Source organism: Telmatherina bonti (genome assembly GCF_933228915.1).
Source record: "Telmatherina bonti genome assembly, chromosome: 9".
Classification (NCBI taxonomy): domain Eukaryota; kingdom Metazoa; phylum Chordata; class Actinopteri; order Atheriniformes; family Telmatherinidae; genus Telmatherina; species Telmatherina bonti.
The window spans coordinates 27,163,035-27,187,250 of NC_136627.1; the positions used below are offsets into that span (position 1 = coordinate 27,163,035).

The 24,216-nt window shown below is 36.9% G+C and overlaps 1 protein-coding gene across 1 annotated transcript in view; it reads right to left on the bottom strand.

Moving 5' to 3' along the window:
* The window catches only part of lrfn1 (leucine rich repeat and fibronectin type III domain containing 1), a 126,348-nt gene that overhangs the window by 63,107 nt on the left and 39,025 nt on the right, over positions 1-24,216 (bottom strand). Inside the window, exon 2 of the mRNA XM_079245907.1 lies at positions 745-796. The gene's annotated coding sequence lies outside the window, so the exon portion shown is untranslated. The remainder of the gene's footprint in view (positions 1-744; positions 797-24,216) is intronic.

The window sequence follows — 24,216 nt, forward strand, 5'->3', positions numbered from 1 at the left end:
CATGAATAAATGCTTTGACAAACTGTATTGTAGTTAAGACAGTTTTTCTGTTTCTGAATGATAATTTACTGTAAGAAGCAAATTCCCATGGTGAACTGTGACCTATAACCACTCATTCATTCTCATAAGGTGCTATTTATACGAATAAATCTATCAAGCCATCTTTTGCATGCGTTCTCACCCATGTTCACACTAGCCCAGGGTGTTTTATACTGTTCATCAGAGTGGCTGTTTTCCATGTTGAGATAAGGAATTAAATCTGCAGGAACAGAGGATGCTGGGTTTGCTGCAGGGTGGCGAAGCAGCAGCTCTGATAATGGAGCCGACTCCCATTGCGCAGGCTATGAGGCAAACAGCCATGGCGCCAGCCCAACCCTGCCTATGTGAGAAGATATCTAACAGTGTCACAGCGCGGAGGCTTTCTCTTTCTCTCCAATGTGAACATGAGGTTAAAGCTGCATGTGACAGAGGCGAGGGTAAGAATGAAATGCTGCGCTTTTGAATTCCTCTGTGGCTCTATTTGTATTAATATGTGGGGAAAAAAGCCAGAGAGACGGGAGAAGCTGTGTGCTTCGCCTTTGTGCAGGAAGGATGACTGCATGATGGGTCAAATATACTGACTCTGATTGATTGATCATCTCAAAGGTTTGCAATAGTCTTTCGCTTTTGTAAAACTGAAAAATAACCAACTCACACCTGTGTGGAAATGGATAGTGCAAATGTATTGCATACTTCAGAACTTACCCAAACTGCGCGTGGTTTTGGATCCTCCTCACTGAGATCACTTCAAAGGACTCTGCAGAGAAAAATAAGAGGTCACACCTTAATGTGGAAGAACAAATGAAACTGAAGGCCACAGCCAGCAGTTGTAATAGCGGTAGAAACAAAAGGAATAAATTTAGAATTAAATCTTTGATTCATTTTAGCCAAGGTTGAAAAATAACCTCCTGCTTAGCTTCAGTTTTTATGTAGATATATTGTTCTAACTGGCGTTTCCTGTAAAGATGATTTTCTGCTTCAAATGCCATTTAACTCTTTTTTTTTTTTTTTTTGTGCTTCTGTGTGTGTATATGTGTGAGTGTATTAGTGTGATAATTAACCCCAAAACATACAGTGAAGACTTCTATTACCCCAAGGTTATTTTTCTTTCATATAAATGATTTCCCATTACAGCTATTAGACACAGTGAATGGATTTTTACATAAATGTTTGGAGGTTTGTAGTACCAGCTGTACATCACAAAGGTAAATTGTGTTATTAGGCTTGTCATAGATCAAAATGCCACGCTTCTCTTTGTTCAGCAGTCAATAAGCTGAACAGTGGTGAAAAAAAAAAACATCAGAAGTTACTGTGAAAGAATAATGAAAGCCATTTCAGTTCAATCCAGTGTAATACAACAGCATCCACTCTGACCATACGGGTTATGCGGGTGGTAACCAGACCACCCATCACAGCTCATTAGTTTTAATTAGTCATTATTTTAGTGTATTTATTTGTAGTTCATTTAATAGTGAATCGGATCATTAACTCGATTAATGACAACCGTTCTCATTCTGTCATTCTGTCAAATTTGCAAACTACACGGCAAATCGCATGCATTTTTGTGCTTTCTACTTACATTACATGTGAGACAAAGCTCAGGAATACATTGAGGGTACCACATAATAAATGGCTAAATACCAGGGGCTGATAAAAATGTGTGTCAGAAAGTTGTTTGTTAAAACATTTTTAGCAGGTATAATACTGTATTTTAAACAGAGTTGCAGTACACAGCGGGTACTCGCTAAAAAGGTATAGAAATGCATGTATGCATGTAGATTATTGAAACAGACAGCTGAACAGCTGCATTTACTCTGCTAAACCTTGCCTCCTCTCAATGAGTTGCATTAACTCCTAGCGACTTGTTTTCATAAGTGTGTGTTGTGTTTACAGTATATGAAAAATGGATTGTGTTGCGCAGTGCTCAACTTAAGAAAATGCTAATCTTTGTGGTTTCCCATCAATGTTTTATGGAACTATCATGAGAGAACAACAAATGTATGAATGCAAAGAGTGATGTAATAAAATGTAAAATAAAATATTTTTTGGCAGGATTATGGGGATACATTGTGGAAATGATGGAGTAACGCTCACCTTTGCTAATCACAGGATGGATGGATCACCCTGTTTAGTGATATAGGGCTGAAATAGACTGGAACATTTATCAGTTATGTCCAAACTGGCCGAGAGAGAGCTGAAAGATCATGCTGGGAATGGGTCACTGCATTCAGGTGGTCAGCCCTGCTGTAACCACCGATACTGGACAATGATGGCTGTATTGACAAGTAAAACATAACCACCAAATAGTTGAGTGTATTTATATTTGCCCTAAGGAGCACGTTTTTCTCTGCCAGCAGCTGCTGTGGTGGACCAGAGAGAAGAGGAAAAGATGAGTTCTTTGAAAGTTAGTTGCAGCCTTCAGCAAACATTGGCTGAGTTTTTCAGACCATCTACTCTTAGCATCACAGCCAACTTTACCAGAAACTTCAGCCAATTCTGTTGGTAGTTGAGCCTGTCTGCAGCTGACACACCTGCGCAGTTACTGCATACAGACCAAATGTTAAACAGAAGAGCAACATGCCAAAGATCCTGTACATCCATTTTACCAGCCTTTAAAGATGCCCATTCCATGCCCCTCTCGAGAGGAGGATATAGCTTTCGCTGGTGTCCGTTTAGTGATTTTAGAGGGCAGGTTCAGTTAGCCAAGGAGCGGGTTAATGGCAGTATTCACGAATTGCGGGACTGGTTGTTTCCCTTCTTGAGGTCACAGAGAGAAACATCTCATACTCAACCGTTTGACCACACATTCACCAAAAAGCAGAGCAAGAGTGAAAGGTGACAGAATTTTCTCATTTTGGGGATATACAAGATATGGAGACACATAACTATTAGAAAACCTTTAGAAGGTGAATTTTGTGCTATTTGGGACCTTTGAAAGAATTGTCTTAGGCAGGTCTCAGTGGAAGGAGGCCTCTGGACCAGTCCACCACTTCCTGGAGAGGTTATGTTGAATTGGTGTCGTCTCAGAAGTGCTGGTTGGAAGTCTGGTTAGTATATTGACCCCATATTCCAGTCCCAGATAAAAGAAAGATAATGGCTAGGTATATTAGTCATTAACAAACAAAACTGGTTTGCTGTAAGTGTTTTTATTCTGCACCACTGTCCATTGGCTAAAACTGTTCCTAGTAGCCACAATTTCTTTTCTTCCTTCATCCTGCACAACTACAGCAACACAAGTGGTTGTTAATTATTGGAGCCTTTTGAGATGAATAGCCACTGACTGCTTTCAACATCTTCATTTTTTGTCAGGAATAATGACAGCCGAAGAATAGCTTTGATTTTCTACTATCAGATTTAATTGCCAAAAGAGCAATCTTGTTTAGAATCTCAATGGTATTTTTGATTTATTTTTTTTATCATTGCCAGCACCAGGACATGGTGTTTGTCCAGACAAGACATATTTACCAACCTCTCTGCTAAGTACAGATGAGGTAAACCTCTTCAAAAGACCCTGACATTGAAAGCGACCTTAGGGGTTTGTTCAGTAGTCAATTGCATTTAAAAGTAGTAGATTTTTCTTTCATTTCATTTTTAGCTACAAGCTACATTTCATCTGAAATCCTTCAATCTAATGCAGCTTCAATCCTTTATATTCAGCATGCAATTACACTGTGCCCAATATCAAGCTTTCCATCTGACCTAAAATAGTGATGTAAGTGGTACAATTTCATGGATGTTGTACATCCCTGAGATGCCCATCTTGTATTGAAGGTCCCTGAAGCAGTCAACAGGGAAGAACTGATTAATATCCAAATGCTTGCACTGCAAACATTTTCAGAAACTTCCCTTACTTCTGTAGCTGCCATATTGTGACTGTATGCAACCTGATCATACACCTCATCAAACTCTCATGCATATCAACTATGTACAGTACGTTCATACGGTCAAGCTGAGATGTTTGGAATTAAAAACACTGTAGTAGGATGTGTGAGCTGCAACAAAATACTTAAGCATGCTGTTGTTTTCCTTTTGTCTTTCCCCCTGAAGCGGTCACCGCAGCGAATGATCAGCTTCCGAGCCAGTACATTTATCCAGGTGTGTGTCCCCCTCAGGGCTGCAGTGTAGGGGAACAGGACTCAAACCACCGACCTTCAGGTCACAGGACAACTGGCTCTATTACCTGAGCCACTGCCACCCAACTAGGAAATTATTATGCATCAAGGCCTATTTGGATCAAACAATCTTTCAAATATCCAAATCTATCAGCCCTACTAATCTTTCTTTTGGCTAAAATAAATTTGAAAACTCTTATATTTCAAAAATGGTTATAATTTCTGATGATATCTCACGGGATTCTGACTGAATTGTCTAAAATTGTTATTTATTATTATTATTATTATTATTATTATTATTAATTATAATATTTATTCCTCTGCACAAAATCCAGATGCAAATAAATTATGATCACATTTTAAAAATGACAAGAATTATAGTCAACGAGGAGCAATAATTAAGTCATATGAAATTAACAAGCAGAAGCAAAACAGTCAATAACAGAAGTATCAGAATTAAAGCAGACTGTTTCCAACTAGCTGGTTTATACATATATATATACTTTATATACTCCTGAACATAATCCATAAAATTAATGTTTAAATACACAAAAAACAAGCACAGACAAGACTAGTTTCTATATGCCTGATGATTCATTAGTCACTGCAGCTGTAAAGCCAACCTAGCAACCCAAGCCTTTCATTTGCAGCCTTCCTCAAGGACAAACATCCATTTGTTCACTGTTTCAGTGCATCAGTGCACAGGAGGAGGCAGCCGTTTGGAGAGCTGTAAGCTTATTTTTTCCCTCCCATAGTAACAAAACAATGGCTTATTTTGTTGTCCCTACATTTTCATTTAGATGAGCATTCCCTAGAAAATCTAAGAGCTTCAAACTGAACCTGAATTTTCAGCACCTGTGATTCACTGTCGTGACCAGAGGCCACACATGTCCACAGAAACGGCATAATCTCTCAGCCGACACACCCTCAAGAATTCCTAATGAAGAGTGAAAAGAAACCTGCTACTGGGTGTCTTTATAGCAGTGAGTAAACCATGTGTGAAAATGCTAGGCACATTGCACATCCACTTCCCTATTATTCTGCCTGACTTGCGACAAAGCTAAAATGCAAGTATTTTGAATCTTACCTACATTGCAGTTATAAAATCCTCAATAAAAGTAAAGGAGTGATTATATATTTAACCCAGTAAAAATGGAGCAGCTGGCAGGGTTCCCTTAGTACCCTCACTGCACTTACACAGCCCTAAAATAAGAATAATAATAGCTAAAGCAGTCTTTTTTTTTTTTTTTTTTTTTAAGACTTTCAAGACTTGTTATTATTTTGTGTCAATGACGTTATCGCGTTACGTGACATGCGGGGTACAGCGGCAATATAAAAACACTGTGCTGACAGGAAAACATAGGAGAGTAGGAACATTTGGTGGGTTAGCATAGTGGCGATTATCAGAGAGATTGAAAGGAAGGTATAAAGTTGAGTTGAGTTGAAGATATAAAGAGCGATAGTTTTTTGTTTTTAGAGTAATTCAGATAGTTTTGACATTAGTTTTCAGTAGTTCCTACAGTAAGGAGTTTTAGCATAATTGCTTATTTTACCACAGTTCATTAGCAGGCTTAGCATAGTTGCATGTGTGTTTTTAGCGCGACATTAGTAGCTTTCAGTAGTCCTAGTATATCCACCATCTTTCTGGGGTTAATGGCACAGAGAAAATACCTGACAGAGTAGGTCAGGAAGCTGTTGAGATGTTGAGATACTTCGTGAAATAACACCATAGTTTAAAAAAAGTGCAGAACTAAAAAACAGAGACTGTTGCAATAATTTGTATAGTGTAAATAATTATCTTCTTTTTTTGTGCAGTTAGAAATGTTTTGTATCACTATGTTTTGTGTTAATTTAGGAAAATTCAATAAGAAAAAAAAGTTAAAGATTTTGGTGTATATTTTATATTTTTGGCAAATTTTCAATACTATAAGTTATTATTGTCCATTGAGTTTCATGACTTTTTAGCTTAAGCTGTACAGATCACATGGGAACCACTTGAGGATACTCAGTAAAAACAAATGTCCCTACTTTGAAATAAAACATCATTTTAAAAAAAAAAAAAAAAAACAGTGTAGGCACAGGCAGGTCATTTTTTTTGCAACTTTTAAAGGGTTGACTGAAGGTATTGTGAATTTGACTCAAAGGATCTTAAATAGTGGGGGAAAAAAGCTTGGCTATTAATTCTGCGTTGAGTCAGACATGTTTATTTTACCTTGTTTTATAGTTATCAGTGTGGATTACAAAGCATAGAAGGGCCTCCTAAAAATGATCTAATTCTTTGCATGCTTGAGTGCAGTGTTTGGCTGTGTTGTGCATGCTAAGCATGAAACAAATTTCACCAAATACAAAATCCTTCTATTATACTGCTGCCTCCAGTGATTGTGACTTAAAGGCAGCATATGGTCCTCTTAGCATGCCTGTGGTTGGCAAACTGACCATTACAAGCAGCCCCAGGGTGGCCAATGTGACCTCCAGAGCTATGAGAGTTCCAGACAAAAGCAACAACCTTAGGCAAGAAGCCTGAACAGCACTGCAAAGAATCTGCAAAGAGAGAACACATGAGCACATAAGGATAATTGTGTGGGTGTAAAATGTTGCAGAAAAGATGTGCTTTACTATAAAAAAAATCAAATATGACTGGGTTATTGTGACTTCTTTGTTTAAGAAGGAAATCTCTGCAAGATACAGACAGTGGCCGTGGTGACGCTGAACAGTAATACGCGTTGCCTGAGAGAATCACATCAAATAAGATACGCTCTAATAATTGCTCTGGCTAAGCAGCTATTTTTAATAATAATAATAATTTTTAAAAAAAACAGTTGCATTTGCAAGTCTGTTATTTTAAATCATATATAAGTAAGTGAACCAAGCCTGAAATGGTAATTGTATAATGCACTTAGTCATTTGGTAGAAATAATTGTGCAGTAAACGCGACATAAAGTTGTGCACCAGTGGTCACAAAGGTTAGCCTAGTCATCCATAAGGCCCTAACATGCAAACTAGGATCTAGGAACAAGCGAGGAATAAGAGTTTCCTTGACTTCTTGATGAGTCAGGGAAGATCGTCTGTGCTGCTCATGATCTGATGCTCTGGTTGTAAGCTCTTTCCCCTCCCTCTCTGCCTTGTGAGCTGCAGTCTCTGATGATGTCCATACTGCTATTTATACACTTAGGCATGCTCAGCACATTTACCAGCACCACATAAATAATCAGTGAGTATGAAAGACAGTGTGCAAAAGGGCTGGGTTTGCTTTATCACAGCAATTTCTGGCCTACACAAAGCAATGCACTGTGTTTGAAACAGTGTAGTTCTGGGTACAGCTATTTGAGTCCATCCTGTCATCTTGTCTCTTCTTATGCTACATTAAGTTTCCTACCCCTCTGAACACAAAAACAACAAAAAGCCCAAAACATTATGCTAAGGGGATGAAGTAAGATGGAATAATTTGGAAATTCTTGTCACACAAACAAAATAGTAATTATTCTGCAAATAGTCAGGTCATAGCCATTTGCATTTGCATGAGGGTCTATAATCACATTTGAAATGTGAAACATCTGTGATTTCTGCAGGTCTTCAACCAACATACAACAATATTAAGAAAAGCAATACAATACCAAATCCCATTTTATCCTCCGTAGGAGGACAGACTAGGAAGTTCTGTTGCTGGCCTCTTAATGGTTTGAGACCAAAACACATCAGAGACCTCCTGTCCCTGACCCCCTTAGGTCATCTGGATCCAGTCTTTTATCAGTTGCCAGAGTCAGAACGAGACATGGAGAAGCTTCATTGAGCTTCTATGCTCCACATGTCTGAAAAAAACTCCCAGAAAGTCTCAGATCAGCTGAAACACTGTTTATTTAAGGTTAAAGATCCACCTGTTCCCAGCTGCATTTCAGCAGTTTTTATCAAAGCTAATTTAAGTTTATCTTTAGTTAAAATCTCATGATTTTAATAATTTTTTTTGTTTTGATTTTAAATTCATTCATTCATTCATTCATTCTTATTTTCTAATGTTTTAATGCCTCTGTAAAGTACTTTGAATCACTTTGTTTGTGATGTTTGAGTTGTGCTACATACAGTAAGCAAACTTGCTTTTGTTATTGCATTGCAATAGTTCAACAGCTGGAGTGACCAGTCTGCTGGCTGGACCTGTCAGCCTTGAAGGCTACGAGGAGGCATGGAAATGATGAGCAGATTCTGAAAACCTGTATCGGTCATTTTTAAACAGAATGCCCTGCTTCTGGTTTCATTTACAGTTGACTGGCAATACAAAGATATACAGTATTTATGGCTGAATCACAAGGACGGACAAGGTCTGTACTTTGCTACCTTATACGGTTCTGCTCTTAACAATGTATTTCTCATTCAAGCGTGCATGCAAAGAGTCACGCCAGTGGGTGCAGAGCTCCCCAGCACAGAGTTTGCCTCCCACTTGGAACCACCTGGGTTCAATGTCTTTCCACACTTTGACAAATGGAAAGGCTCAGAGTTTAGTCTCATGCCCTGCACGGGCACTTCCTGTTGGCAATGATGCCATGAAATTTGGCTGTTGTTGATGTTTACACAAGCCCAGTGAGATAATAACTGATTACCTAAAGCATTAAATGTGTGATCGGGTGGGGGGTAATGGTGCAGGTTTATTAACAGTATGGTTATTACAATCCAGAACAAAGTTTTTGTTGTCTGAATAACCTGCGCTAATGAGTTTACACTGAGGCAGAAATGCGTGCGGACATGACAACAGCAGATGAGCAATTAGCACATATACTCCTGTTCATCTGCTGCAATCTGAACTACTTATTCTTTTACTTTGTTTGTTTGTTTGAATAGAGCCTGATTATGTTAGCGCTGATGCAAACAAAATTTAAAATTGAACAATTTTCCCATTATTTCTGACAGATTTGATACAGATGCAAATGTAAACACAAACAGACAAACAAGAAAAAGATACATTTATAGAAGTGCTTTTATACGCAGGTTTACATGGCATATGTTTGTGTAACAGCTGATCATGTTCATCCTGTTTAAAAGCAGCAGACTGTTTCCTAATGGGCTGGGAGGAGAATCCATTCTGGCTTCTTATGTGACTGAACTATTCCTGTTCAGGAAGAGCTAAGACCCAAAGCACAAACATACTACACTGTGAATACAATGATCCCTAGTTTAAACTCTGACACACTGACATGTAGCATTCATCCCAAGCATGCATGGTAAAATATACTGTAGTTAGTATACCATAAAGCTACACATACAGAAATGAACATAACAATCATAAGCATGTTTGAGTTAGGTTTATTTCAAAGTTGTTTTCATAATTCAAACTGTTTTATGTATCCTATTTTAAGTATTTGCATAAATTTGCATTTGCAATCTTTTTCATTTGATTTATAAAGCTGCACATACACCTGACTCTGCTATATAAATCTAGTCCCTTGACATATGTAGATGCTCAATTTCCAACCGGAAAGCTTGTTCTTCACCAGCATCAGAGCAGCCATTATTACATCTGGTTGTGGATATTTATAGTACCAAACCAGTATTCCCTTCTACAAAGTGAAAAAGACAGAAATGAAAAGGAAATTTGAGTCGAAAGTAGATCAACCATCTGTTAGAAAGAATGTTGTATAATATATAAAGTTCATACTGAAAGAAACTTCAAGAGCTTAAGAGCTCAGGATTAATTTATAAGGTCTTTAACACGAGGTAAGTAGTTGGATAGTCAAACACAAATAAACTAATATTTCCATTAAACTGCCTCCCAAATAATTAAAAAGAAATTTAATTACCAGAAGCTGCAAAAATAACAATGGTAATAACTGGCAAAGAGGCAACACGAACAAGATTTTACTATCCACTCAGTCCTTAGATTTAATCATATCACTCACATCCAGCTATAATAAATTATTTTTAAGTACTTTTATGGCATGCTTTTCTCATTTAAACACTAATATGTCATATGCTCCGTTTTTAAGATGTTAAAGCTAAAAAAACAGAAGGAGGTTTTATACACTCTGGTAAAGTCTGCTGTCATGTCAGATTATTTATTTAATTCATCAAGACAGCTACTTATTTTTGTGTCATTTCACTTGAACCACATGTGGTACATCCTTTAAGTTTGTGACTGCAGTCGGAAAACGTGTTAACACGATGGTTATACTTCTTTAAATCCACTGAATGTGGCCACACTCAAACATCTTGGTTAGTGTGCAACGGCATTAGAAAGTGAAGAGTGTCCATTACTTAAAAAAAACACCGATTTGACATAATTAGACTGCCTTTAGAGCACAGATGAACATCTTTTGATGTTTATTTAAATTTAAAGGATGAATCCTGAATACTAAATGAACACATTTTCAGAACTAAAGGTGGTTTGAAGGAATGCATTCAGAGTTCATGTTAAACTGGAGAGTAAAACAGCTGCAAATCCTGATCTGCATAAACAGAACCTCAGCCTGCATGGAGAATGTTTTTTTCTCACAGCATTTCCTTTGCACCAACATCTATATCCAGCTGTTTAGGGGATGCATCGTCCTTTCACCTGCCTGTTCGCAATCAAGCTTGATTAAAGCCACAGAGGATACACACAGGAAGCATGAAGATGCATCGCCTGTGCCTGCTCCTACATGGAAACCAATCCACATGCACTTTATCACTAACAAGGCTTCTGACTTCCTAAGCAGTCTTTTGCTTTGTTCATGCGAGAAGACATGATAGAAAAAAAATGCATTAAAAATAAACACTTTGTTGTAAAGCACACAGGCCTTCATTCTAGTGATCAGACTTAGCATTTAATGTTAAGCCTACCCATTTAGTGAAAAAAAGAGTCATCACCAGTTGGAAAGTCTGATGAGACATTGCCTATAGTGCTGTCAGAGCTGAAAATGGAAAGCCAAAACATTTCCTTTTATGTCTGCCGCAGCAAAAGAGATAAAGGCATTTCAAACTCGAATGTGTCATTTATTGGCCCACGGCCTATTATAAATGAACAAATGATGCAAAAGATATATTGCTCAGATTTTTCATTATAACCAAAAACAGTTTAGTTTCACAAATTATCATCAAATAGGCCAAATCTAACTGTTCACTTCATATTAATGAAGAGAAAGAGTTTCCCAGCAACAAACCTTCATTTTAAATGTCCTTTTCATTTTCATCTATTTGCACCAAGAACACATTATACTTCTTCCCTAAACACATTTTAATTGTAGCTTGCATAATGCTTTAGATTCAAATTGTAATTACAGCAACTTTTCAGTTTGCTAATTCAGTTTAAACTCATTTAAAATGAGTCCCCCTACTCCAGTGATCAGGGTGTTTCCTGGTTTTTACCACATGAGTGCCTGTAATGATTGGGCCTCAGGAATGAGAGCAACACAACAAAAATGGATGGAGTGTTTGTATTTAATTTGATTACATATTCAAACATTTAAAACCTTCAGTGCATTAGTGAAATGCACAAGCCTGGATATCTATAAGCTGAAGAATTTAAAGTCTACGATAAAGAAATGTAAGATGAGATGAAATGCAATGAAACTTTAATGAGCACAATGAAGAGCTGGGCTGCTGCAGCAGCAGTTATTGATAAGATATAATAAGAACATCAGAAATATGTTGCGTTCAACACTGAGCATCATTTCCAGTACAGTATAGAAATTGCAACGGTTTCAAATGCTTAGTGGCACAAAAACGGCTAAAACAAATCCATTTTTTTAACTTTTAGCAATATCTGAATGTGCAATGTCAACAGTTTGTTTGGAACAGAGCTGGCTTTCATAACTCCCTCAGACCGCTGTGGTCCGCTGGACTCGGACCGTCTTGCTTAGTCATGTTGACACAAGAGTGTTTTCACAAAACATTAGAAAAATCCCGGCGATGATCCACAGCTTCATTTGAAGTCAGGTGCCAAACATACGGAGAGCCGCTGTTTGTTTAGCCCCTGAGATGTGCTTGAAACGCTGGCGTTGTGGGCTGAACTATTTGCTGCAATATCTGCAGGGTCCACAAACGCCTCAACGATGGGGTGAAAACAATGAAGCACAGCCTGACAAAACACTGCATCAATTGTTCAAATATTTTTGTTATTACAGGGTAAATGAAGCTGCCGCAGCTCATAAAAAGCACACTGACAGCTATCACTGCGACGCTGCCATGCTTTGTAAGGAACAACAGTAAGTCCTAAAAAACATCACATCTCATCCATTTGTGTCAGCGTATTGACACCCATGCTGATATTGAAAAGGATTATGTGGCTTAAGTCTGCATGTTTTGCATGCCTGAAGAAGTGTTCTACTTGGATGGAGCCTGATCTTACAGTGCCAGTCAGCTCCGTCTGACTACAGACTTGTTCTTCTGCAGATAATCCCATGAAAAAGACAACTCTTTAATACCTAACATCCCAAACGTTCTGTGAATCAGCCACCATGGACACTCAATCCATTTTGTGCCTCACTGCAGACCTTTTCCACGTGCCCCTGAAGATTTGCCGTCAACATGAATCAGACTCATCGTGATTTGGAATAAAAGGAATGTGGATTTGTGATGGGCACACAATGATGGCGCTCCAAGATAATTCATTTTAGATTCAGCATTGATGCGTTAAAAAATCTAATTTCTTAACTATTCATCTTGTGTGTGGATAATAGAGACTTTTTTGGTCTTTGTTGCTGGATTTCCATAAGAATAAATTTAACTATGCGGGTAAAATGGACAAATAATTTAAAAAAAAAGACTGCTGTAGAGGTTCATGAGAGGACAAAATAAAAACAAAAAATATTGAGATTTTTTATAGTAATGCTGAAAAGCTGCATTGTAATGCTGTAGATGTACATGCAGAGCTCCTGCATATATATTTATAGCGTATATTTATATTTATAGCGTATATATTTGTAGAATTTTTTAGAAAAGTCTGAAAAAGCCCTAGATTTAAACCTTGTCTGATTCTTTAGATGTAACATCATGATAGAGCGAAGGGAGAAAGCACAGCCTCTTTCATATGTTAAGTCCTCCACAAAATGTGAGGCTGGATCCAGTTAGGACACCTGTGCCTGACAAAAAATGAAAGAGGCAGAGGAAAAAATATGGGCATCTGTCTGCATGAGTAAATGACATCACTGGCCAAACACTCAACAGTTCCACCAGATTCTGAGGAGGGGCAGTGAAACAAGACTGCAGTCAAAAAGACTGTTTGCAAAGAAATGTCAATCATCTTGTTATGCTTGCACTCAAGTGCAGATGGAGGCAGCTTGCCTGCACAATGAGTTTACCTTAAAAATGCAAAGACAATCCAAGATACATGCAGTATACTGGAACCACATTGTTCTTTACTTACGGTGATAAAGGGTTTAAAAGCAATTAGCCAGTCGCTAATGACCTGAAAATAACTTTAGTTTAGGGTGATTTTTCATGCCTTAAAAAAATATACCATTAATTGCAAGCAATAAAGCATTCATGCAGACAGCATGTAAATGATCTTCTACAAACTTTTACAGCATCCTTAAAACAGCTTTTTTTTCCCTTCTTGAAAAAATTCATGTTAAAGTACAGATATTGTGACAGTATCAGCCTCGAGATGACAGAGGTGGTACTTATGGACATGAAAAACAAATAAAACATCCACAGTGAAAAAGAGTTCCTCTCTCTAATTTCCTGTTTTATCAGCTCAAAACAATCTTCCCATCTGCAGATTCACATAAATGAGATAAAAAAAAGATTATTCCTCCACTGAGGCTGTGAGTTATTTAAACATAACAATATTTTTGTTATTTGTTGGGAATAAATCTGTGGCAGTCTTTTGTCAAGTATAAAATTAGATAATAAAATATTTGCAGCAACTCTCAAAGTCAACAAATCAGATGTAGAGGCTTAATCAATTCAATGTCTTCATTTAAATGACCTGGGGTTTTTTTGGGGTTTTTTTTGGTACGTTATATGGACTTTAAGGTTCAAATCATTCCCTGTGATGCTGTGAGGATGAGGATAAAAGTGGTGCAGAATCCATCAATTCTGCATGAAGATTCACCATTGTATTGTTAAAGTTATAAAAATGCAGTTTGTATTCTGTCGAGCACTATATATATTAGGAGGCTTTAAGGTTTTATTAAGGTTTTATCTGCTTTTTTGGTATTGCTGAACTATTGGATCTAGCCTATGGTGTGATTGGGTAACAAATCATTCATAGCAACCCGAAGACAGCAGAGAGCTGTTTTATTGTTTTATTTTTTTTATTTTTTATCAGAGCTGAAGGACTGAATTGGGAAAAGTTGCTGCATATGAAAAAGTGCCATAAAGGATTTGGCCAGAGCAGTAAAATATCTCTTGTAGTGGAACGTAAATATTTCTTCTCCCAAATCATGTGTCAAGAAAAAATGGTCGAACCTGTTGATCACACTTTTCTTCTTTACTGTTATATATATATATATATATATATATATATATATATATATATATATATATATATGTTCATTTAGTTTATTTCTGTGTATTTTATTACTAATTTCTCTTAAGATGTGCCAATGGTTTTGTTGCCAACATGACGAAGGCTGAGCCCTGACGTTTGGTGGGTTTATGTGGATGTCGGGCTTGTTTTAGATATGTCACATGTTCAGTTTTGGTTACCAATATGTAATATAAATGTAATAATAATAATAATAAATAACAAATGAGATGAGTGATAAATAAGTTTTTTTTTTTGTTGTTTTTTTGTTTTTTTTAAACAAAAAGGAAAGCAGCTTTGGGTCAATTCTCAAAGAAAAGATTCGACATAAGTAGTGATGCCCGATCTATTTTAATGCACAGTATGCATGCACATATTATATAAAAGGGGAGGGATGTTTCAAGAGAAATATAAAGAATATTCACTAACACTTGTAAAAATATTAATTTAATTTGCAGTTCAAATGTTTTCTTTTAAAACTAAACTTCATTTGCATGTAAAATAATAATAATGATAATTAATAATAATGATTATTTGCAAGGCTATGGCATGTTAGCTTAATAAAACAGTTGTTTGAATGACCATATTTTCAGATAAAGTCTGTATTAGTTCATTTAAAAAAATGCTTTCTGTAGTAAATCCAAGATTCGAGCGGTTCATCCAGAATGATTTTTAATGGAGAGCATGTTTCTACAGGAATACGTTATCATGAACATAGTTACATAAGAAATGTTCTGTGCACGAATGTTCCATATAGTCGTGAAAAAAAGTATTAGACGGCCATTTTTTCCCAAAATTATATATTGATTTCAAACACCTGTTCAGTTTTGGCAATGGGTGTTTTGTTTATTTGTTTTTTTTTTACAGTTTCTGCCGTTTTAAACAGAAATGAAGATAAACGTATATTTGTAGATATTAATAGAGCCTGAGTTAACAAGATTGATATCTGTTTTAATTTAGTCATCCACTAAAATCTATTTGGATTTTGAGAAAATACGTTTCTTTTTCGGGCAAATGTTGTTTTGCAATAAAAATGCAATTAATTGAGATTAAGTAATTACAAAGCATATAAATAATTATATTAATTTTTTAAGGCCTTTCCATGCATCGTACTTTACATGTGATTTTTCTCTTCTGTTTTCTTTTTGTTTTTTCCCCTTGCATGTCGATAAACTAGTACTGTTGAAAACTTAGTAGGCATTATCTCTCAATTTAGCCATGCAGTTGGCATCTTTAGTGCTGCGTCTTTCATCATTTCTCTATTTTTATGTAAATTATAGGTGAGCATCAGTAAATGGTGATTTAAATACAGTATAAATACTTTTTTGCTGCCATTCAACACTGATCCATTCAAACATTAGAAATAACTGCAATCTGCACTTGTGTTAAAGGATGTACAATACAGCACATTTTTCACTCAATGTGCATATGGAATACAGAGTGAGAATTCATTTAAGTTCACATTTAAAATTGAAATGAGGTGCATATTCAGCTAGAACAGACACAGCGCTCTTCCACACCACATGACAGGGAATAATAAAGCTGACTTTGACCGCTGTGAAAAAAAACTTCCTCCTTCTCAGACAAAAACCTAAAGTTTTAGAAATGTTTCTTTTGTATTTAGTGGGTGATTTTGCACGTGATAGTCCAATTTTGTAATGTATACCTGTTATTAATTGTGGAAAAATAAATATTTTTTGTTGATCTCGAAAAACGAAAAGTGCAGGACAAGACATCGTTGGATTCTGTTGCCTTGGACTCCAAAGAACATTGAGATGAGAACAGTTAGAAAAAAATAATTGTTCAATGTTAATAGCTCTCAGAGCAGAGAAACAGCTTCCTAATGTCTTGTTGCACCATGAGAATGCGAGCGGGAAGAATGAAAGAGTTTTTTTTTGTTCCATCAAGGTCAATTGTTCCGCAATAATTTCATTACAAAGCGGAAAAGAGCTTGATAATAAGCTTACCTAATAGCTGTTTTTCTAAACTTGGTGGGCACAAAAATAACATCTTATACTTCAACTGCACAGATCACAAATCTGTTCTTCCTCATCCAGTAATAAATGGACAAAAAAATAATTTCAAGTCCAGAACTAAAAGTCATCAAGCCACTGTTGGGTTTGCACAGAAATTTGAGCTGCGTTTGACAGCATCCATTATTTATGCCAGCGTTCTTTATTTATTCTAACCGACATATTAATTAACACAATTTGTCAGGAACGTTTTATGTTACTGGAGGCATCTTGACCAGCCTGGCACAAAACAGAAAGCGCACACACCAAGCTATTTATCATTCATTTGTCATCATTTATATTTAGGCCGCGGAGAGGATTTTAATTATGTAACAAAAGCTTTTTTTATTTATTTATTTATTTTTTTAATCCTTTCTGTGAGTAACCAGTGAAGAATACTTCCTCTGCAGATTTTATTGCTCCATCTTAAATCAGTGCCACTGGAGTTAATCCCATTAAAGGGCCAAATAGCAGCCAGGGTGAAAGAAAGCATATGTATACAGAGAAAATGGGATCAGAGTGGAGTTAGTTGACCGAGCTATGTAGGGGTGATCTCATAGTTTAATGGATTAAACCCAGTCATGTTATGATGATAAACCTGACACCCTTGTTGCAGAGATGCTCGCTCATAACTCAGAGCTTGAGATACTTGTCTGTTGTCTGCGTTTTCCTACTGAATCATCTGAGGATCATATCCAAACTGTCCTGCAATCATGGCCACCAGACAAGGCCATTGGACACCCCGAAGATCCATCTGTGAAAGGCAGATGACAGGGGGGGGGGGGTTGACTCGTACAACACACTACACCATGACTCACAGATGGGAGCCAGCTCAGGCAGGATTTGTCACCATAATGGGAACGTGTCTGTATATGGATACGCGTGAGCTCTTGTGTGTGCAAGCCTTGTGAGGATGTCATAAGTACATGTGTGGTGAGACTGTGGTGTTGACTCTCGGCGGAAAGGGGGTGGGTGGAGGAGAGGCGCTTTGACAAGTGTGTGATGCATGCTACTGTGACGGCAGCAGCCATCGGAGAGAGCTTGAGTTGTCAGAGACTGATAACCCAGACAGGAGGAGTTTACCACAATGATCCCTGTCACTAGGCCTTAAACACAGATCAGCAACAGGCTCCATACATAAAGTCAAATGTGGGAAAGATCTTTGTTTTTGTTTTTTTTCTGTATTTATGAAACAAAGATTGGTGTTATTGTCAGTAGAAGGTGAATGAAACAATTTGCCTGTTCATAAATCAAGTGAAAGTGAACCGTTTCCAGGAGGCTTACAGCTATTCTAAATGCACTACACACAACAAAGTGTTTAGTAAGTGATTTCTACAGATGCTACTTCAAAATATCTGCATAAATAAATAATTAAGTGATCTTAAGTGATTTGACTTTTTTTAAACCTTCATTTTTGTATTTTTGAGGTAAAATAAGACTAAAGGTCCACAGATGGATGTTTTCTTGATTATTTCCTTGTCCTAACAATTATTACTATACCATGACAGGTGATGCTAATTAGTGAGCAAAAACATGACTTATCTAGTCTGCCAATTGTACGCATCATAGCTCACATCTGTGCAGGTGTTAAAAGGATACTATTCATATTCCTATAGGTTAATGCCTCCATTTTCTCTTATAAAAACAACTGTTTAATGAATGTTTTGAAGTACAGCAATAAATGTTAATTCACTGAGTCTGTGTCTAAATGTTCAGTGCATATGTGGTAATTCAATTATTTCTTTATTTTTTATTTTAGGTTTATTGTTTTGGCATTTGTGATTTTGTTTGGATGAAGCGTTCACAGCTGTTTCACTTCAAATCAAGGAGAACAAAACCAAATCCATCTTCTCCCCAACTTTCTTCTCCAGATATACCATGCGATTGTAACCAAAGGAGACATTTTCTACTATTCTCTAATGAAGCACAGCATTTACACCTCACATGAAAACTCAGGAGGATTAGTCTGGAGGCTGTCTAGAGGCTTAGGTCTTCTCTGTCATAAAACCTTTAAAAAGTGAGGAGAATTTGACATTATTTCATTTCTAATTTTGCGGTGATGCAGGTTTCCTAATGTCAAGGAATTCTCGACATTTTGGCTCTAGTGTTTTATACTTTCTGTTTTCTCATCAGAAACACTAAAGATTAATAAAAACACGCAATGAATGTGTACGTAAAAATGTGTAAGAACATATTTGGTAACAACTATTAATTTCTAGCACCATACAGTATAATGTGGTAAAATAGGTCATGTTATTAAGAATTTTACTTATCTGTACAATGCTAGGCATTTTTAGTTGGTGGAAGCTGCTAATGCTAATTAGCTTCTAAACTTTTTTTAGACAGTTTTTTTTTTTCTGCCAACCGCTAGAAGAGGGCATGGCAACAGCAACAACATCATCTCTACAAGCGCATGCTCAATAGAGCTTGTAAACAGAACAGCATGGCCACTAAGGAGAGAGTTGGGGATTTATTTTTATCTATTATGGGTTTAAGAAACATTTCAAACCATCTAAAAACTATTCCTAAAATGTTTATACACCACCAACCCTACAGATGAACATGTGTATGCTTCCAACACCTTAACCTGGTTGTAAAAGAGACCTTATAACAAGGTAATGCCAATATTGGATCATGTAAAGCCATAAAAAGCAGCTAATTCTATTTTTTTAATTGGCTTTTTGCTGGGTAAAACTTCAATTATTCCATGTGGTCACTTTCAAACATGACAGGGTTAATGTGAGCACTGCGTGTATTTTTAATCACATTCTGGTGGAAATGTCAGACAGCAGACTAAAGATAAAGCTGTAGGAGTGGATTCAAGTCCATAATGTCTCATGACACTTCTTTTCTATCTTCTGTGAAACTTTTGTCGTCTATTGTAACACCTGTCAGACAACCTTTGCTTTCAAAGGAGAAGCAAAACTTTGGTAGACCTTTCAAGTCTACAGGATGTGTAAAATACTCCAAGCCATTGTATGGAAAATCTCAATTTAATGTGATAGAGGGGGAATTCATTTGCAGCTAACAAGGCGGGTGTCTTATCTAAAAACATTAAACATAGCCAAAGATCCTGAAATGTTATTCTGACTGTTACTAATCTATTATTAATGCAGTAAAACTTCAACCAATGAATGTCACACACCAAAGGATCTTGGCAAAGTCTTACAACAGATTTTCTCATGAATATGTTTTTATTAGAGCGATCGACCCTGAAGTAAAGTAGAGCTTAAGAAAATTTTAAATTAACCAGGACACCCTGCAGAAGTATCTACAGAAACATTTTTGGGTTGCTTTAAGTCAACAGAAAGCTCATGTCAGATCATTAAAAAACATATCTTACCACAGCCATAACATGCCCTTTACCCACAAGCACACAACAAGTCAGTATTTGAATATGATATAAACTCTAAAACTGTCACTCTGGAGGCGTAGTAGACTAATATTGTCAATTTTTTTTAAATAATGGCATACAGTATTCTGCATTTAACATCAAAGTATCAGCATCTGATTGCAACAGATCCAGTGGCATGCTAAAGTTAGCAAACCCCCAAGTTAATTCTTGTTTCTTTGAATAATTATGAATAACATGAACTGATCGCCAGAAGGCAGCAAGCTAGGCATATAAAAAATACATATATATAATTTTAACATTTTGAGCTTTACATGCCATTTATGTTTTGTAGACTAAAGATGTGGAAAAAATGACAGAAACCAAGCAAGCAAAAGTTGGAGTAGTTGGAAAGATTTTAGATTCTGACTCATTTTTGATAATGATTTCACAGAAGTAATGCTGTAAGGCTCAATGATAAACAGTTTTGATGATTGGAAATGTAGCAACAAATCAGTCACAAGAACAGACATACAAATAACCAAACAACTAATTTGGTTGGTGCCACTGCAGCAACTTGAGAAAATTGACTTGGTTTTTGACTTTCCACCACAAGCGTCATGATAGCATGCCAATCTGACTTGGTGGCAAAGGTCAAAACTTCCTGAGCAGCAAAGGTGAAAATTCCTGGTCCAGAAAGTAAAAGTCCTGTCCGGCAGCTGTTCCGATCAGTCACCAAATGAGCTTTTGTTTGCCAGGTAGACAAGCCTGTTAGTGAACACACCTGTTCTAAATGTACAGGTAGATCCAAAAACATGGCAGGACTTTTACTTTTTGGACCAGGAATTGCCACCTCTGCCGAGCAGTGACAAAAAGTGACGCATTCACCTCTGAAGAACTGGCAACCAAGATAAAACTGTGGCAACACGAACAGAAATATGTAAAACATGCCAAGACTAGTTATCATACAATGGGGATACCATCGCCAGCCTCCTACCACACTCTTTGAGGCCATTCTTGGCTGGATAGCAAGGCCTTGGCTCAACGACATGGAGCCAGTTGTGCAACGGCAGCAGTTACACCTTGCATGATTGTGGATGAGGTGCACAAACCTCTCCTTCAATTTTAAATGATGCATAGACTGTGTGGGAAATGTCCCGCAAGCGTTGTAGCATGTCCCATGTTTCAGCATTTATTTAATGTCCAATATCTGCATATTGACTCGTGAAAAAAACAAAAACAAAATGTAAATGTGCAGTGCTGGCGGTCAGATAGCATCTCCTGCATCTGGCTTTACAACAGACTAATGTTGCAAATTTGCAGTTACTGAAATGGCCACAGCCACGGGCTCCTCAGACCAGATGTCTTGCATTCAAATACTTGAAATAAAGTGCATGCCCAAAGCAGGTGGAAAACTCAGAAGTAAACTTTTATCCATCAGACATCATCATCTAAACAAGCCTGAAGTATTTTTGAAACCAGACCCGTGAACTCATCATTTAAAATAACTCATAATGTTTATGCCTGCTATGGACAAAAGTATGTTGGGAGGAAAATGGGTTCAGGATTAAGAAAAAAAAACTGTTAAGAAAGGACGGATTGTATTTTGGGTTGTGCTACACCACTGGTACGGGGAGCATTTCCTTTGTAGAGAGAAGAACTAGTTCTATTAAAAATTCTGGAAGCAAACATTACACAAAGATTTGTCCATGATAATGATGAAGGTTGAAAATAACCAGTGTTTATCAGAATAAGTATCCTAAACACAACTCACAAAACAACACAAACACAACTCTGCAATACATCACATGCTCTTCCCTGTTACAGGAGAGTAACAAGTATTAGTAAAACAAAGCTTGACAAAGAACTATAATCATCTTCAACTTCTGCATTGTTTTATTTTTTTATGTTTTGATTGTAAAATAAATATTAAAAAAATCTATATATAGTGATATATACTCTACCCTGAAACATTTACTAAAATTGAGATGTTAGATTTCAGTCAGTCAGTCATTTTCTGAGCAGCTTTGTCAGATTAAGGGTCTGGAGTCCATCCAAGCAATAATTGGGTGAGAGACAGGGTACACCCTGGACAGGTCACCAGTCCATCAATGGACCAACAGAGATCCAAACAACTATTCATGCTTAAACTTACCCCTGGGGAACATTTAGAGTATCAGTTAACCTCATTCTAATCTAAGATTTTGGATGGTGGGAGGAAGCCAGAGTACCTGGAGAGAACCTATGCATACACACAAGAACATGCAAAGTCCTCACAGAAAGACCACTGTTCAAACGTTCAAGGCTTGAACTAGCGACCTTGTTATTGTGAGGCTACAGTGCTAACCACTATGCCACCATGCTCCCCTCCCATGTTACATTTGTCATCCTAATATAATCAAATTTAAAATTATGTTGTTTTTTTTTAAACTGTTTTAAATAGCCGCTGAAGTTTGGCAAACTATCCCTTTCCGAGTGTTGTTTGTTTTGTTTTTTTTAAATGCATGCTATTTATTGAGTTCCCTGTGTGGGAACAGAATTCATTCATTAAATCAAAACTTCAAAATTTGTTAAATTCACATTTGCAAAATTCCTTGAATCTGCTTCAATGATGTTGAAACTCAAGACCTCACCAAAACCACACTGACAAAATGTCCCCTTTAATTAAAGATAGCAGCATACCGAGGACAAGCCTGAGGTAACTTTTATCCATTTCTAGAGTATCTCATGGAAAAAATTCACCCTAAAACTAGAAACTGAACATCGTGCTTTGAGAGTTGAGTCAGATGACTAAGTTTAAAAAAATCCATCAGAAAATGCTGCTGTCTGACATGTGAGATGACCCGAGTAGCATGCTGAGTGAGTTTTGTTGTTTTATTTACTGCACAGTCGGGTTACTGCTGCCACAGTAAATTTTCATGCCTGATAAATGACTATGTGGTTGGAATAGACTTGGTACTTAATAAATCTTAACCATTCCTAGAAACCTGAGAGGTTTCACCAGACCATAAACATATTTTTTACTCAGTACCCTCTAAACTTCTGGAGAAAGGCCAGCTTTGAGTTTATTGCATGTTTTGTTTGATGATTTTATTGCTTACCCTGAGGCCGTGCATCCCCACCCACAACAATGCTGCACCTACGTAGGAAGGGAGAATGCCTAGATCTCTCCACACAGCTTCTGTGTGTAATGCAGCTTGAAATATAAAAACCCTGTAAAATTAATTCTAACACCTATGAAAACCCAGACTGTTCACTTATTCATGAAATTCTTTTCAAGGTTTATTAAGTTTTTGAAAATGGCAACCTTAATACAAGTCCACAGAGCTGATCAAAAGATTCGTATGTGGTTTGGATATTTTGCATGTCAAAATTCCACAAGACTGACTTTCTGGCTCCATTTGAATTTGGTGCCACTCTGAGGGAATCTCAAAGAGGATGAAAACTGGTTTGTGACTGCCATAGAATCAAGATTCACTGCCTCACTTCAGAAGCAGCGCTAAAAGCACCGTTTGTGATGAGGAATAAACCAATCTCAACATTTGACAATTTCCACAACAGATTCCAGGGGAGCTGTTACATATGCAAACAATGTCCATGCCCAGTACATTATGTGTGCCTGAGAAAAGATAAGTGTGGGTGTAGTGCTAACGGAGTGTTCCTCTGACAGGGAGCTTTCAGTTGTCTTATGAAAGCAACCTGTTTTTTCCGCAGAGGTGAGTAAAGTGGTGTGCTAGCAGAAGCATGAAAAGATTAAGATTTTTAGTCTAAGAATTGCTCCTTCAGGTTGCCTGCATACTGTATTGGGTGTCTGGTCTGTGTTGCTTCCCAGTTGTGTTTTCTAACAGTTACATAGTAGAATAATCTATACACAGTCCTTTGCTATAGTGGCCATTTAACCACTTTGTTGTGGCAGTGATATTTTGAAAATGGCACTTGGCTTTCCCTCGTCTAACACCACACCTTGTCACTGCACATGTCAGCAAAGTACCTTAGGCTTCTTATAAGCTTAGTGGCTGCAAACCTTTTGATATAGAAAATGTTTAGAATGCAGCTTAAACAAGAATAATGATAATTTTCTGAACAATGCACCATCATTAAATAGACACATTTGAGTCCTTAATACTACTACTGCTACTACTATTACTACTAATAATGACAACGATAATAATAATAATAATTACAATAATAAAACAATAATTACAATAATAATTACAATAATAATTGCAGGAGACTGAAGGTTACTGTACAATAAGCAAGATTAAAAAAATACTTTAGGAGATGATAGCA